Here is a 13,692-nt window from a genome sequence, read left to right as displayed (position 1 = left end):
TTTATCTTGATTTTGCTTTCTTCTTCTTCATGGAGCCTAAATGTACATACATTAGATGCTTTAATTGTGTACCACATCTTATGCTTTTTATGCATTTTAATCACTATGTCTAGGTTTTGTTCTGAATAGTTATTTGGAATTGCTTACTACTTCTCAGCTGTTTCTAATCTTCAATTAAAACAATACATTTAAATTATTTAACTTATTGTAAATTTTAGTTGTAGCATTTCTCTTTTAACCTTTTATACCCACAGTCTCTCTTACTGTTTATATATAGTTTTCTGATTCTGACAAAGCTCTTTCTACTTAATTTCTTACAGTATTACTTTAGTACATCCAAGCAGAATTACATTAACCTACATTATGTTACTATCCCTATCTGATAATTTCAATGTCTGTATCTTCAGCAATCCTTAGATTACATTTTGTTATGCTTTCATTTTAATTTCTCTCAAGTTTCTGCATGCCTTCTTGTTTTTAATTCAGTGCCATACACTGCGTATTTAACTCAAAATATTTAACATATTAAAATATTGAATTATCTTCAAGAAAGATTTTTTCCTATGGAAAGTGTATTATGAGGGGAATTAATATTCTGAATCCATAAAAAGATTAAGGAGATTTGAAACTGGGCTATATAGTCTTTGTGATGTTTAATTCAAAGTGAAAGCCTGAACAATGTAATGACTGATAGTTTCCATAGTTTGTATGCTAATTTCCACTGACCTTGACAAAACCTTTGTGATAGTTTTATGTGTGTATGTACACACACACACCTATGCATATATGAATAGATGTGTAAATATATATATAATTTGTAAACATTATATTGGTTTAATTTCACTTACAATTTTGTTTTCAGTGTCTATTGCTAACATTTTATGGCTTCTCTTAATTTTCTAACCACAGTATGCAAAATGATTTTTTGTTTTATTATCTCTGAAAATACCAATACCCACAGCTTTTCTGGATGAGATTTTCCTGTATATTTCTATTTGCTGTTTGTTCTGCTAACACTGAAAATAGGTGCTGAATTTTTTTGCCTTAGGCACAAATGTCCTAAAAATATTTAGGGCCTCATATCAAGGTTCATATTTCTAGAAAATATGTTTCTACCAATAGCTTATTTCACTAGCATCCTGGGAGCATGATAAATTAAATTCTCTATTTGAAGTTTGTTCACATAGTGTACATTCTGGCTGCAAATCTGTGGACGGACAACTCATATTTCCAAAGGACTTTTTCCTTCACTCTGATCCAACTTGATAAAAACAACAGGATGAGAATTTCTGAGGTCTGAGATTGTTCATGGTTTATGATTGTCTCCTGGTAATTCCCCCTATGAAAGGAGTCTCCTCTTCACCTCCCCATCCCAAGTACTACCTAGACACCATGCCCTTTCCTTTCTGAGTTCTACATTCTTCAACAAAACTACATCAGGGCTTGGTGGAAATCCTAAGGTGAAATCCTGCTGAGGCATTTATCAATGAAGCTGATCACTTTCAAGACAATTTCAGCATTTGGGGGTTTCATATTATTTTCAAGGTCACAAAACATTCAAAAGATGCTTTCATGCTTTTCAGTTATTTTCATCAAAAGTTACCTAGTCTATCCTATATCCTTTCCTTCACCATTAAGGTGGTCACCACTAGTCCAGATTTATGTGCTTTTCTTGTGATATATCTCATGATGAAAATGTATTGCAAAGAAATGAAAACAAAGTGAATTTAGACCCAAGAAATGCCAGTGTGGGCCCTCTGGCTTTGGCTTGTACTCATAGAACTAAAACCCGATCAGAAAACTTAGGAAGTGAAAAGCAGTTCCACATCACCTATCATGGTTCCTGCCACTGATCAAACGTTACCAGATTATTTTTTTTTTCTAAAACCACATTCTCTTTTGTGTTTTGTTCTTAAAGCGCCTAAGAATTTAGAAAAGACAGATACTTTTTAAGAGTATGACCTTTTGAAAGTTAAGCTAAATCTTACTACAGAAAACCAGAGACAGTGTTCTGAAGTGAGTAGGGAAAATCACAGTCTCTCAGCGGGGAGACAGACTCTACATTCTGTTCACCCAGCACTCTTGACCCTGTCTCCTCAAGAAACTAATATATTGCCATGTAAGGTTATTTGTGAACAGAAAATGTGATTATTTCCAATTGGAAATCTGGGGAAATCAATAGGGCACTGTTTGACTATAATCTGGCCATCTTCATGAGGATAACTAAAGACACAATGTAAACTTATTTTGCTCACAGGAATAGTTCTGTACCTTATATTAAAATCAATGCCATGACATTTGCAGTGATTTCCTGTGTCATTTGCAATGTACTTATAAGCCAAACTGAAATTCTTGCAGATGCTAAAATTCTCCATGTACACTTAAGATTTCCTACTGCTTTATCTTCTAATACTCTCTGGTCTCTGATCACTAACCCCTGATGTTTGAGAGAGCTGAGATTCAGATCTCTACCTCTATTGGGAAGTTTCTCTCATTTGTTCCTTCAGGTATGGTTTTAGTATCTCTCACTAGTGCTGCTTCAGTGCTCATTACTCAGTACTTATGCTTTCATTGTAGTTTTAAACTGCTTTATGAAACTTTGAGTTTGAGCTGGGCACTGGTAGCTCATGCCTATAATCCTAGCTACTCAGGAGACTGAGACCTGAGGATCATGGTTCAAAGCCAGCCCAGGCAGGAAAAGTCTGTGAGGTTCTTATCACCAATAAACTACTCAGAAAACCTGAAGTGGTGCTGTGGTTAAAGTGGTAGGGTGCTAGCCTTGAGCTGAAGAGCTGAGGGTCAATGCCCAGGCCCAGAGTACAAGCCCCACGACCTACAAAACACACACACACACACACACACACACACACACAAATGTTGTATTTGTTTCTCAGTACACTCCCTCATTTATAAATTTGCTTATTTAGTCTTCCAATCTATATAACCTTTACTTGACTAATTCTTTTTATTGTGTTAGATGTTTAGTAGCACTCTGATCTACTCCTTCTTTCTTCCTTATGGCTATGTATCTGTGTGCCCAAAGAGTTTTTGCCAACCTCTTCTGCAACTTATAGTGGACACAGGATGAGAGCAGGTACCTTGTTTACAACTTACAGGTGATCTTCAAAAGACACCTGCCTTGGACTCTATATACATCCCAATGGCTGATAAAGGCTGGTATAAGGGGATAAGCATGAAAACTGTATGTTGATGCTTATATATTTACCCACATAAGCCCACAGTCCCCATTCTAGACTGCTTGTGAAAGAGAATTAAACTTTTATCTATCATTTTAATCAATTAATGTAATCAGATCCCTGGCTTAACTAAATACAGAGGTCACTTCTCCAAGGATGTCTCTTTTTATCTATTATTAGACTATAAATTTCATAAGACCAGATACTACATTCCTATTTGTTTAATGATAAAAAATTACTATAAGAATAAATGAGGTTAGGAGCCTAAAATTATAGACTCATCTACTTCATGAATATGTTTTCAAAATTTCCAAATGAAATGTTTGCATAATGAATTAAGTAATGTCTTTAAACAGCAAATTAGCAGCAATGCACATATTTGATTACAAAGTACATGGATATTTAATATTAAGACATTTATTGACATTTATTCCACTGGTCAAAGCAAAAGAGGAATATAATCATTCTAAAATAGATAACTCAGTATATAAGTTTTCATCTTTTAGACTGAAAACTGTAAAAGTGAGAGAGTAATACATTTTGGGGATGAAATGCACTTTTCATATTATCCACATTAATTTTGCATTCTTCAGTAGATGAGGAATTAAGCAGGAGGAGTTAGGTAACAGAGCGCAGAAGAAGGACAAGAATGATATTTGCAGGAAATTCGGAGACTCTGTCTCACATAGGCATTAAAAAAAGAAAAGGAAACAGCTATCAGTGGACTACAAGTTTTTCTAAGCTTGACATAGAGTTGCTATTTTTATTTTTATTTTATTTTCAAATATTCCAATATAGTACTTGAGATATTCATCCAGATAAATGCCTTGTTTCAATACCCAGTAATGAATGACATCAAACCTTGTCAGAGTTTTTTTTATTTTGTTTTTTGTCAGTCGTGGGGCTTGAACTCTGGGCCTGAGCACTGTCCCTCAGCTCTTCAGCTCAAGGCAAGCTCTCTACCACTTGAGCTATAGCGCCACTTCGGTTTTCTAGTCGTTTATTGGAGATAGGGGATGCTCAAGGACTTTCCTGCCTGGGCTAGCTTTGAACCCAGATCCTCAGATCTCAGCCTCCTGAGTAGCTAGGATTACAGGCGTGAGCCACCAGTGCCAGACTTGTCACAATATTTCTAAAGACGGTTTATAGGTGTCTTCCAGACAGGTTTGAGGAAAACCAGTAGACACTGATTTTCAGTGTTGATTTACATTGTTTTATTTAATACATAAATATAGAGCTATTATGATTCTCTGCTAAGACTATCCTAGACATATACTAATTATTAAAAATGAGGGAAACCACAGTGCCTATGTTTCTTTACGTCTGGCTTTCTTCACTTAATACAGTTTTTCCCAAGCCTTTCCATTTCCTTACAAATGGGGCAATGTCATTCTTTCTGATGGAAGCCTAGAATTCCATAAATATATAAAAGTAAACTAGTTTTTTTTCTTGATTAGAATTACCGACCCATTAGTAGATTGCATAATTCAATAATTTGAAAGCAGAGAGTTACTTAGCATAAATTAGAAGAGAAAGCAGAAAATACTGCATGAAAGATACATAAATAATATTCATAAACTTTCAGCAGGGACACACACACACACACACACACACACACTATATAGTTTGTTCAATAAAGTTAGAACTCCATAGCTAGCCTACTAAGAGGTGAGCAGTCACAGGCCTCATGAGTGTATTTTTATTTGTTCATTTTCCTGACCCCCTCTGTGTGTGTCTGTGTCTGTGTCTGTGTGTTTTTGTGTATTGAAAGCCTGGCACTTGAACTCAGGACATAGGTACTGTCCCTGAGCTTTTTTGCTCAAGGATAACACACTACCATTTTAGCCACAGCTCCACTTCCTATTTTTTGATAGTTAATTAAAGGTAAGAGTCTCATAGTCTTTCCTTCTGGGGCTAGCTTCAAACTATGATGCTCAGATCTCAGTCTCCTAAGTAGACAGGATTACAGATCCTGGCCTGACTCCATTTGTTGACTTCATCCTTTCCAGCTTTAAAGTTCTATCTGGGATGCTACCCCCTGGATTTAGGCTGTTTCCTCTCATTGAGATGTTTCTAGTAGGAAAGAATGTCTGGGAACAGTGTAATAGGAGAGATGCTCTTTCACTAACAGAAGATGCCATTCTCCCAGACCACCTTCTACTTTTCCCCCATGAAGAAATAATGCTTGGATTTGTGTGTCAGAGAGCATGAAGACTCAAAGTAATTCCTCACCCTGGATCTTTTATCCTCTTCTCTACAGAATTGGTTCCCTTTGCCTGTTTACATCCAGTTGTCAATGCACACTCCTCAGCACCTGCACAGGTGGGATTAATTCCATAGTGCATCCATTTAAAGTGTGGAGGTCAGCGATCAGGCCGTGATTGTCAGAGAGAAATTGAGATGGCCAAGAAAGGACTTCTCGTGAGTGAAGACACTTGCAAATTTGGGAGGAATCATACATTGCCTAACACATGCCAATAATTCTCTAAATATTATAACTGGAGAAAACTCCTTGCATAGACTTCCCTGAAAGATAGTTGGAGAAGTGTTACATTCAAGACACATACCACTCTTTATGGAAAAAAAAATCCAGTCCCACAAACATGAATTGCTTTAGGGAAACTGTGGCAAGACCAAGTATATTTTATTATTTGTATAGATTTAAGTCATAATTTTATACTGAAAAAGAACTAGTATATTTCTGGGACAAGCAGAAAAGGTGAAAAGCTATGTACATATGACCAGATAAGATGATCTTAAGAGAAATGAACTCCAAGGTAGAGACATAAGCGATTTTTCTTTCTTGCTATTGTTTCTAATATATTTATAAGGTACCATGTGATTTTTTTGTTGTTGTTTTGTACGTTTCTCCCCCATGGTATAACCCCTGTTTTCACTGTACTTGATGTTGGTATCATTTGGGGAGGGGAAAGGAAAAAACAAAAAGTTTAAATAGGGATACAGGTTGACCCATTGTAACAATGAGATGTACAAGACACTCTTGAACAATGAACTTTACAACTTAGGTGGGGGTGGTGGGTGGTGGGTGGGGAGGGAGTGTAATTGTGCAATTGTGGAAGTGGGAAGGAAGGAATGGTAGGGGAAAAACAAAGGAGGAGGCAACAATGCTTGATAAGAAATGTACTCATGACCTTATTCATTTAACTGTAAACCCTCTGTATACACATACACACACATATGAATTCTTCCAGGAGAAACAGAACCAGTGATCCTTTCAAGAAAAAACCAAGAGACAAGTTGATTTAATTTCTCTAAGTTAAAATTATATACCAGAGATTCATGGGGTAAGGATAATGACAGGACAAGGCAAGGAGATAGATTATGGATATTGACTCACAGAGAGCAAATGTCATTACAGGGTTTCAGATTGTCTACTACAATGAAGTTCAGTAATAACCCAATCACTAAGTTATAAAAAGCAATAAAATCATTCCCCCATTCATCTGCCTGTTTGTATCGACATTACTGTTTACATCTTAATAAAACCCATTCTATTATTTCACTCAGGTTTCAGAACTTCTAGATACTATAATATTTGTGAACAAGTAATATAAGTAGCACTATTTATTACTAAGGGTCTCAAAATTTATTTTTGTTTGTTTCTTTCTGTTGTTATTGTTGCTACTAGTCCTCAGGGCTTAAACTAAGGACTTGGGCACTTTCCCTGATATTTTTTTTTTCCTTCTAGGCTAGCACTCTTCCATTTAAGCCACAGTTCTACACCCAGCTTTTTGGTGGTTAATTGGAGGTAACAGCCTCACAGACTTTCCTGACCAGGTTGGCTTTGAACTCTGATCCTTAGATTACAGCCTCCTACGCACCTAAGATTACAGGCATGAACCATTGGAGTTCAGCTGAAAGACTTTCTGTCTCTCTGTCTTTGTCTCTCTCTGTCTCTGTCTCTTTGTCTCTATCTGCATGTATATATATATATACACACACACACATAAAACATTTTCATAGGCAATTATGGGAAATTATGAGATATAAATAAAATATCAAAATTGAAAGATATATACATATATCTTTCCCCACATTAAAACAACTCAAAAACCCAGAAATGCAAACTTTTAAAGCTCCTTTTAAAATCATCTAATACATCTCTTACAAAAACCCTACAGTCTCATGTCTGAATCAATATGTGCATTTTCCTCTTTTCCTCTTTTCCTCTTTCTCACTCATTTATAATCCCATATCATTGAAACATTTCTAAATGTTTGCTTTATGTTGTGGTGTGTGTTAGCATATGCATAATTTAAAATGCTTTGGTGCTTTTCGTTCAGCCTTTATGGCTTCAGTCTTTCCACAAGACTCTAACCAGATTACTCCACTTCAAACCAATTTAGATACAGATTTCCCCATGCAAATTCTTAGCTATAAACATTAAGTTAAAAAAATAGTTTCTCAAGACAAATAGAAAGTAGCTGTTAACCCAGAAAAATCCAGTCTTTAAATAATTTTTATCATTTAAATTTCTTATTCAGAATAATTTAAGGTAAAATGGTAATGTCACTTTTCTTGGAGGAAAAGCCAAACTTAACGTGTGACTTCTTTATGAACAAAACCTCTTGATATAGTACAAAATATATATTTAATTCACTGAATAGGATTTTATGTTTTTTTCCAACAGTAATGTCACATAGAAGAAACAACCCACATAAATATTCAGACCATTAGCCAGTAAACGGAGCATTCAGTCATGATGGAAGAGACAAAGCACAAAACCTTGTTTTCCTCTCAAAGTGAGTTTTTCCATTCTACATTCCATGTTGAATGTACATAGGAAACTAGCTATATATATAGTATAATATATATATATATATATATATATATATATATAAAATGAAGTAGAAAAAAGAAAGTACAGTCCCATGTAATTATGTCCTAAGAGAAGGTTTCAACTGAAACTGAAGTTTCCAACAAGAAACTGAAGCAAAGAATTTTGATGAGTTTTAGTTCTTTGTCTTCAATAGTCCAATTCCATGTTGCTTTTGGCTAATAATATAAAAAAATAACATCTGTGGATATTCCACTGAAGGGTTATCTCATTTAACTCTTGAACAACTCAATTGTGTCTGTACTCTTATTGCTATCACTCCCAGAGGATGAGAAAGGTTAAAGAGAAAGCTTAGGTAAGTGATTCAGAGACACAAACTTACATATGTACCTATAAACCCTTTGTACATCGCCTCTACAATAATGAAATGGAGAATAAAAAAGGGATAAAAAATTTGAAATGGCAAAAAAAGAGAAGACACAGAGCTGGAACTTTTAAGACATACCAGTGTGCTTAAGAGTTACTCTGTTATGCTGTGAGCAGAATTCCCTCTAAAAGTAAAAGGTAAACAAAATCAGAGAAGTCATCAGAAATAAATGCTTCTAAGGGCTATGTATTAAGCCAGAAGACTGAAAAGTATTCAAGGTGTTAGATCTTACAAAAACTTAACTTGCTTTAAAAAAGCAATTATTTCTACTTCCTGCAGTCTCTTGTCCTGCATCCCACAGGACCTGAGGTTCCACATGTGTGAAAAGAAGATGCATGTAATATACCTGCATAGCTCTGCCCTCCACTTTGGCATTTTATCTGATCCCCTAGAAACAGCAACAACAATAATGATTCATATTTCTGTTGAGTTTTCACATTTCTGAAGGTACTTCTAAAGAAAACACTTACATCAGGAATGTCCTATTATGAAGTCTCCTTGGAATTCTTCTGAATCACTCACACATATTTAATGGGATTCTTATCCATGCATTTGAAGATGCATTTGTAGTGGTCCGTTTGATGCTACAAGAGCTTAAGAGGCTTCAGAGAGAAAGTTCTGCATCTCAATAATTTAGAATACCAGTATGGTACATTCAAGAGACAGCTTTCAATTTATGTCTAAAGGCCTTTTATTTATTGTTTTGGTCTTTCACAAAATTTATGTTTTATACTTCTGTGAAATCTTTTCCATGTGGGAAATAAGGTAAGAAATGGAGGCCCATGGGAAGAACTAATACCACTCCTGTTGGGATGCTACAGGTGCAGCAGCAACATCAACAGTAGTAAGTGTCCATGCTGGCTGGCCTCAAACTGAAAATAGCATCCAAAATAACCTTCTCCTCAGAATAAAGGAATTAGCTGATCTACAGTATAAATATTCATGAAGAGATCCTAAGGGAGGGCATGTCTCTAACTCTAAGAGATACTTTTTCCTTCATTTGCTGCCTAGTTGAAAACAACTTTCAAGAAAGGAGAAGTTGCCAAGTGGTAATAAAATCCTGTCTAAGAATTAGAAAATCACAATTTCCAAAGAGGAAGGAATAGGTTAGGGCAATGCATTCTCTCTCTTGTATTCTGGCTGTTTATCCCTTTTTCCTTATTTGTAATAAAACATTTCTAGTTTTATGGATGGTTCCTCGAATCTCCAAGTTCCAACAATTTGGATAGAAAGAGACTCCTTGGAACAAAACACTACAGAGTAGGAATGGTCCTGGGAGACTAGTGGTTGTCTCTGAATGACAAAAGGCATTCAGAGAGATACTGTGTTACGTGACTGGGAGGCCACGCAGTCTCAGCTCACACTGACTAAAGAACTTACTTTGCCTTCATCATCTTTTTGCTTCACAATCCTCAAAGGGCAGGTCTAATGGAAAATGGGAAGGAGAGGCTATAGGGTATAGTGAAAGTGAAATCATCAGGAAAATCAAAGACATTCATAATGTAATTATTCACCTGAATGCCACAGGGGAGAGTGTCAGTTCCACATAAAAAAAAATAACCACGCAGAGGGGACAAACCAACTACCACAGAAGAAGCTGAAGCACAAGAAGATTCATAGCACCATGTAGAGGGCAGGAATGCTTGGATTAGCGGGGAAGACATTAGGGCATTGTTCATGACCATGTAGTAAACATATTAACCACTTGAGTCAAGGGAAGGAAAGAAATTGGCTACATTGAAGGGATTGCATAGTTGCATAAAGATTAAGAAGACATGCACATTTACCCCCAAAGAAGCCGTGTGTGTGTGTGTGTGTGTGTGTGTGTGTGTGTGTGTGTGTGTGTGTGTGTTGGTACTAGAATTTGAACTCATAGTCTGACACACTCATGCTTGGCTTTTTTTGCTCATAACTGTTGTTTTACCATTTGAGTCTTGCCTCCATTTCTCATCAATGAGTCATTTATTTTTAAATGCACTATCAGTACTCTGTCCTAGACAATTATAACCTGGTAAATATGTGACAATCTGAAGAATAATTTTATTACATTTTTTCAGGATAAATATTTTTCTAGGTGTTAAATGAATCACTTGAAAAGAGTTAACCCTTTCTGATGGAGGCATAGAATTCCATTGTGTATATATACCACATTTTCTTGATCTATTCATCTACAGAGGAGCATCTGGGTTGGTTCCATCAGGAAGAATGACATTGCCCCATTTGTTAGGAAATGGAAAGACTTGGAAAAATTATATTAAGTGAAGTAAGGCAGGCCCAAAGAAACATAGGTCCACGGTTTCCCTTATTTTCAATAACTAGTATATGTCTGAGACAAGCAGAAAAAGTCAGATAAGATGATGTTAAGCAAAATGAACTCCAAGATAAGGACACAAGTGTTTTGTTTTTTTTTTTTTCTTTCTTACTATTGTGTCTAATGTCTTATAAGGTATCATGTGATTTTTTTTGTTGTTGTTTTGTATGTCCCTCCCCCACGGTATACCCTGTTTTCACTGTATTTGATGTTGGTATAATTTATGGAGGGGAAGGGAAATAACAACTTGTTTAAATAGGGATAGAGGTAGACCCATTGCAACAATGAGATGTACAAGACGTTATATCAAAAAATGAACTTTAAAACTTTGGCATGGGCGGGAGGGGAGGTATATAGTTGTGGAGATGGAAGGAAAGGGATGGCAGGGGAAAAACAAAGGAGGAGGCAACAATGCTTGATAAGAAATGTACTCATTATCTTTCTCATGTAAGTGTAACCTCTCTGTATTGTATTTTCACAAAAAAAAGAAAAAAGTTAATCCTATTTTAAATACAGGAGAAAAATACATTGTTAGAAGTAATTTCACCTGGGTGCCAGGATCTCATGCATATACTCATTACTACTCAGGAAACTGAGATCTGAGGATTATGGTTCAAAGCCATCCCAGGTAGCAAAGTCCTTATGAGACTCTTAAATCCAATTAACCACTCAAAAGCCAGAAGTGGATAAAAGTGGTAGAATGCTAGTCTTGAGTAAAAGAGGTAAAAGAGCTCAGGAAGAGTGTTCAGGACCTGAGTTCAAGCCCACAACCATCAAGAAAAAAAAAAAGTTGAAATACAACAGATTTTCTGAAAGGCAAACATTTTTTAAATTTTTTAACATAGTAAGGACATAGTAAGAACCCCTTGTTTCCAATTCTTGGAGTTCATTTTGATACACTTCATTATATATGGTTTTATACATTTAGCGATTGGTCTATTGTGATCCCCTGCTAAAAATATCATAGACATATTCTAGCTATTACAAATGAGGTAAACCATAGGATTTACATTTCTTTGGGCCTGGCTTGCTTCCCTTAATGCAATTTTTTTCCAGGTCTTTCTATTTCCTTATGAATGGGGCAATGCCATTCTTTCTGATAGAAGCACAGAATTCCATTGTGCACATATACCACAAAAGATACATTTTTATAATGCTTGTAATTACTTCTTAAATTACCTATTTTATAAATATCAATATCTGTGTCAATTATTTGCACAGGAGGCCACATACATACAAACATATATGTGTGTCTGTAGATCCAAAGGAGCTTCCATGGGTTAGAAACCTTTTTCTAACCAGGGTCATTCAAATATTTATAACATCATTCATTGACCAAACAAAAATTATCAATAGAGGCAGATGGACCACAGATAGCCAATTAAAATACAAGCCTGTTCGGTCATGTACCAAATGATTTCATGGGCCTTATAAAATCCACAGGCTAGACATTCCCCATTCCTGTGTGTTGCCCTTTAAAGAAAATTTGTCCATTTATAATAAGAAAAAAGGGAAATAGATATATATATATATATATATATAGATAGATAGATAGATAGATAGATAGATAGATAGATAGATAGTTTGTGTGTGTATTGTGTGTGTGTGTGTGTGTGTGTGTGTGTGTGTGTGTGTGTGTGTGTGTGCGTGCCTGTCCTGAGGCTTGAACTCAGGGCCTGAGCACTGTCCCTGAGCCTCAGTGGTCAAGGATAACACCCTACCACTTGAGCCGCAGAATTACTTTTGGCATTTTTTAGTAATTAGTTGGAGATAAAATCCTCAAAATCCTACATGGGCTGGCTTCAAACAAACCATGATCCACAGATCTCATGGCTAAGATTACAGATGTAAGCCACCAGTACCTGGACTAACAAGTATATATTTTTCAAAGAAGAAACACAGACCTAAAAGTGATTTCATGAGGGTTTAATAACTTAGAGAATGCTGTTACATAATTCAAACAAGTATGTGGGCCTTGATCGCATGTGAGCTAGAAAACAAACCCTAATCCTCCAGAGAAAGACAGCTGACTCCAGATAGTCTACACAAGACAAAAATGGGAACAATGAGGTTCCAGGAGACAGACAGTAACATATTCGGTCACTGAGACTTTCTAATACATAATGTGATGCGGCCTGAATGAAAGATAAATAAAATTGGGAGATGCAATCCAAACAGGATCTACAGACATAGCATAGGAGATTCTGGAAGAAACTGGGCACTTTTGCTTATTGTTTGCTCAAAACCAGATCTTCAAAACCAGTAATGTTATAGAAACATTTTTGTATATTTTTTATTGTTAAAATTCTGTACAGAGGGGTTACAGTTACATTAAGCAAGGTAATGAATACATTTCCTATTGAGCATTGGGCAATATTTAAAAAAATAGTCCTATTTATTATGAGCTTACAAGTATCAACTCCAGTTCTGTTTTTCCTTTTGTAGTTTTCATCAATTCCACAGTGAGTTGCTAAATGAGAACTCTCTTTACAGAGGGCAGATGCCCATGGCATACATGTCCAAGCAATAAGGTTACTTGGTGGGATGTTGCCATTTCCCACAGTATTCAGTGACTTCTCAGTCTTTTCTCATTCTTCTCCTGTCAAATGCACTTTTATAGACCTCACACTTTTACTATACCTCAGAGGTTATTTTTATGCTTACCTCTTTCTCCAATTTATTCCATTTCTTATCATGCCGTTACAGTGGTTGGATAATCACATGGTGATGGTGTTTGGAATGGTGACCTGTATGGGCTAACTGATCTCCGAAGTTTCTCCAGACTCTAAATTCAAAGATTATATTCTGAGCATTAGACAGAAAATCTGAGTCCTGGAAGGCTCAGAGTAATGCAGGGATTCATTTAAAGAATGCAAGGTCTCTCAGTGGTGTTGTGGGGCATGTCTAAAATAGTGGCCTGTAGGATATGAGTATGTGTGCCTTACCACTCCTCTTTCTA

General features: G+C 36.0%; 1 protein-coding gene across 5 annotated transcripts in view; it reads right to left on the bottom strand.

The window, feature by feature from the left end:
• Window positions 1–13,692, bottom strand: part of Ctnna2 (catenin alpha 2) — a 1,105,512-nt gene that overhangs the window by 914,387 nt on the left and 177,433 nt on the right. The gene's annotated exons all lie outside the window — the stretch shown is intronic.

Source organism: Dipodomys spectabilis, unplaced genomic scaffold (assembly GCF_019054845.1).
Source record: "Dipodomys spectabilis isolate Male_0828 unplaced genomic scaffold, ASM1905484v1 ptg000137l, whole genome shotgun sequence".
Classification (NCBI taxonomy): Eukaryota; Metazoa; Chordata; class Mammalia; order Rodentia; family Heteromyidae; genus Dipodomys; species Dipodomys spectabilis.
The sequence above is the reverse complement of the archived record's forward strand: the minus strand, read 5'-3'. Positions and strand labels throughout refer to the sequence as shown.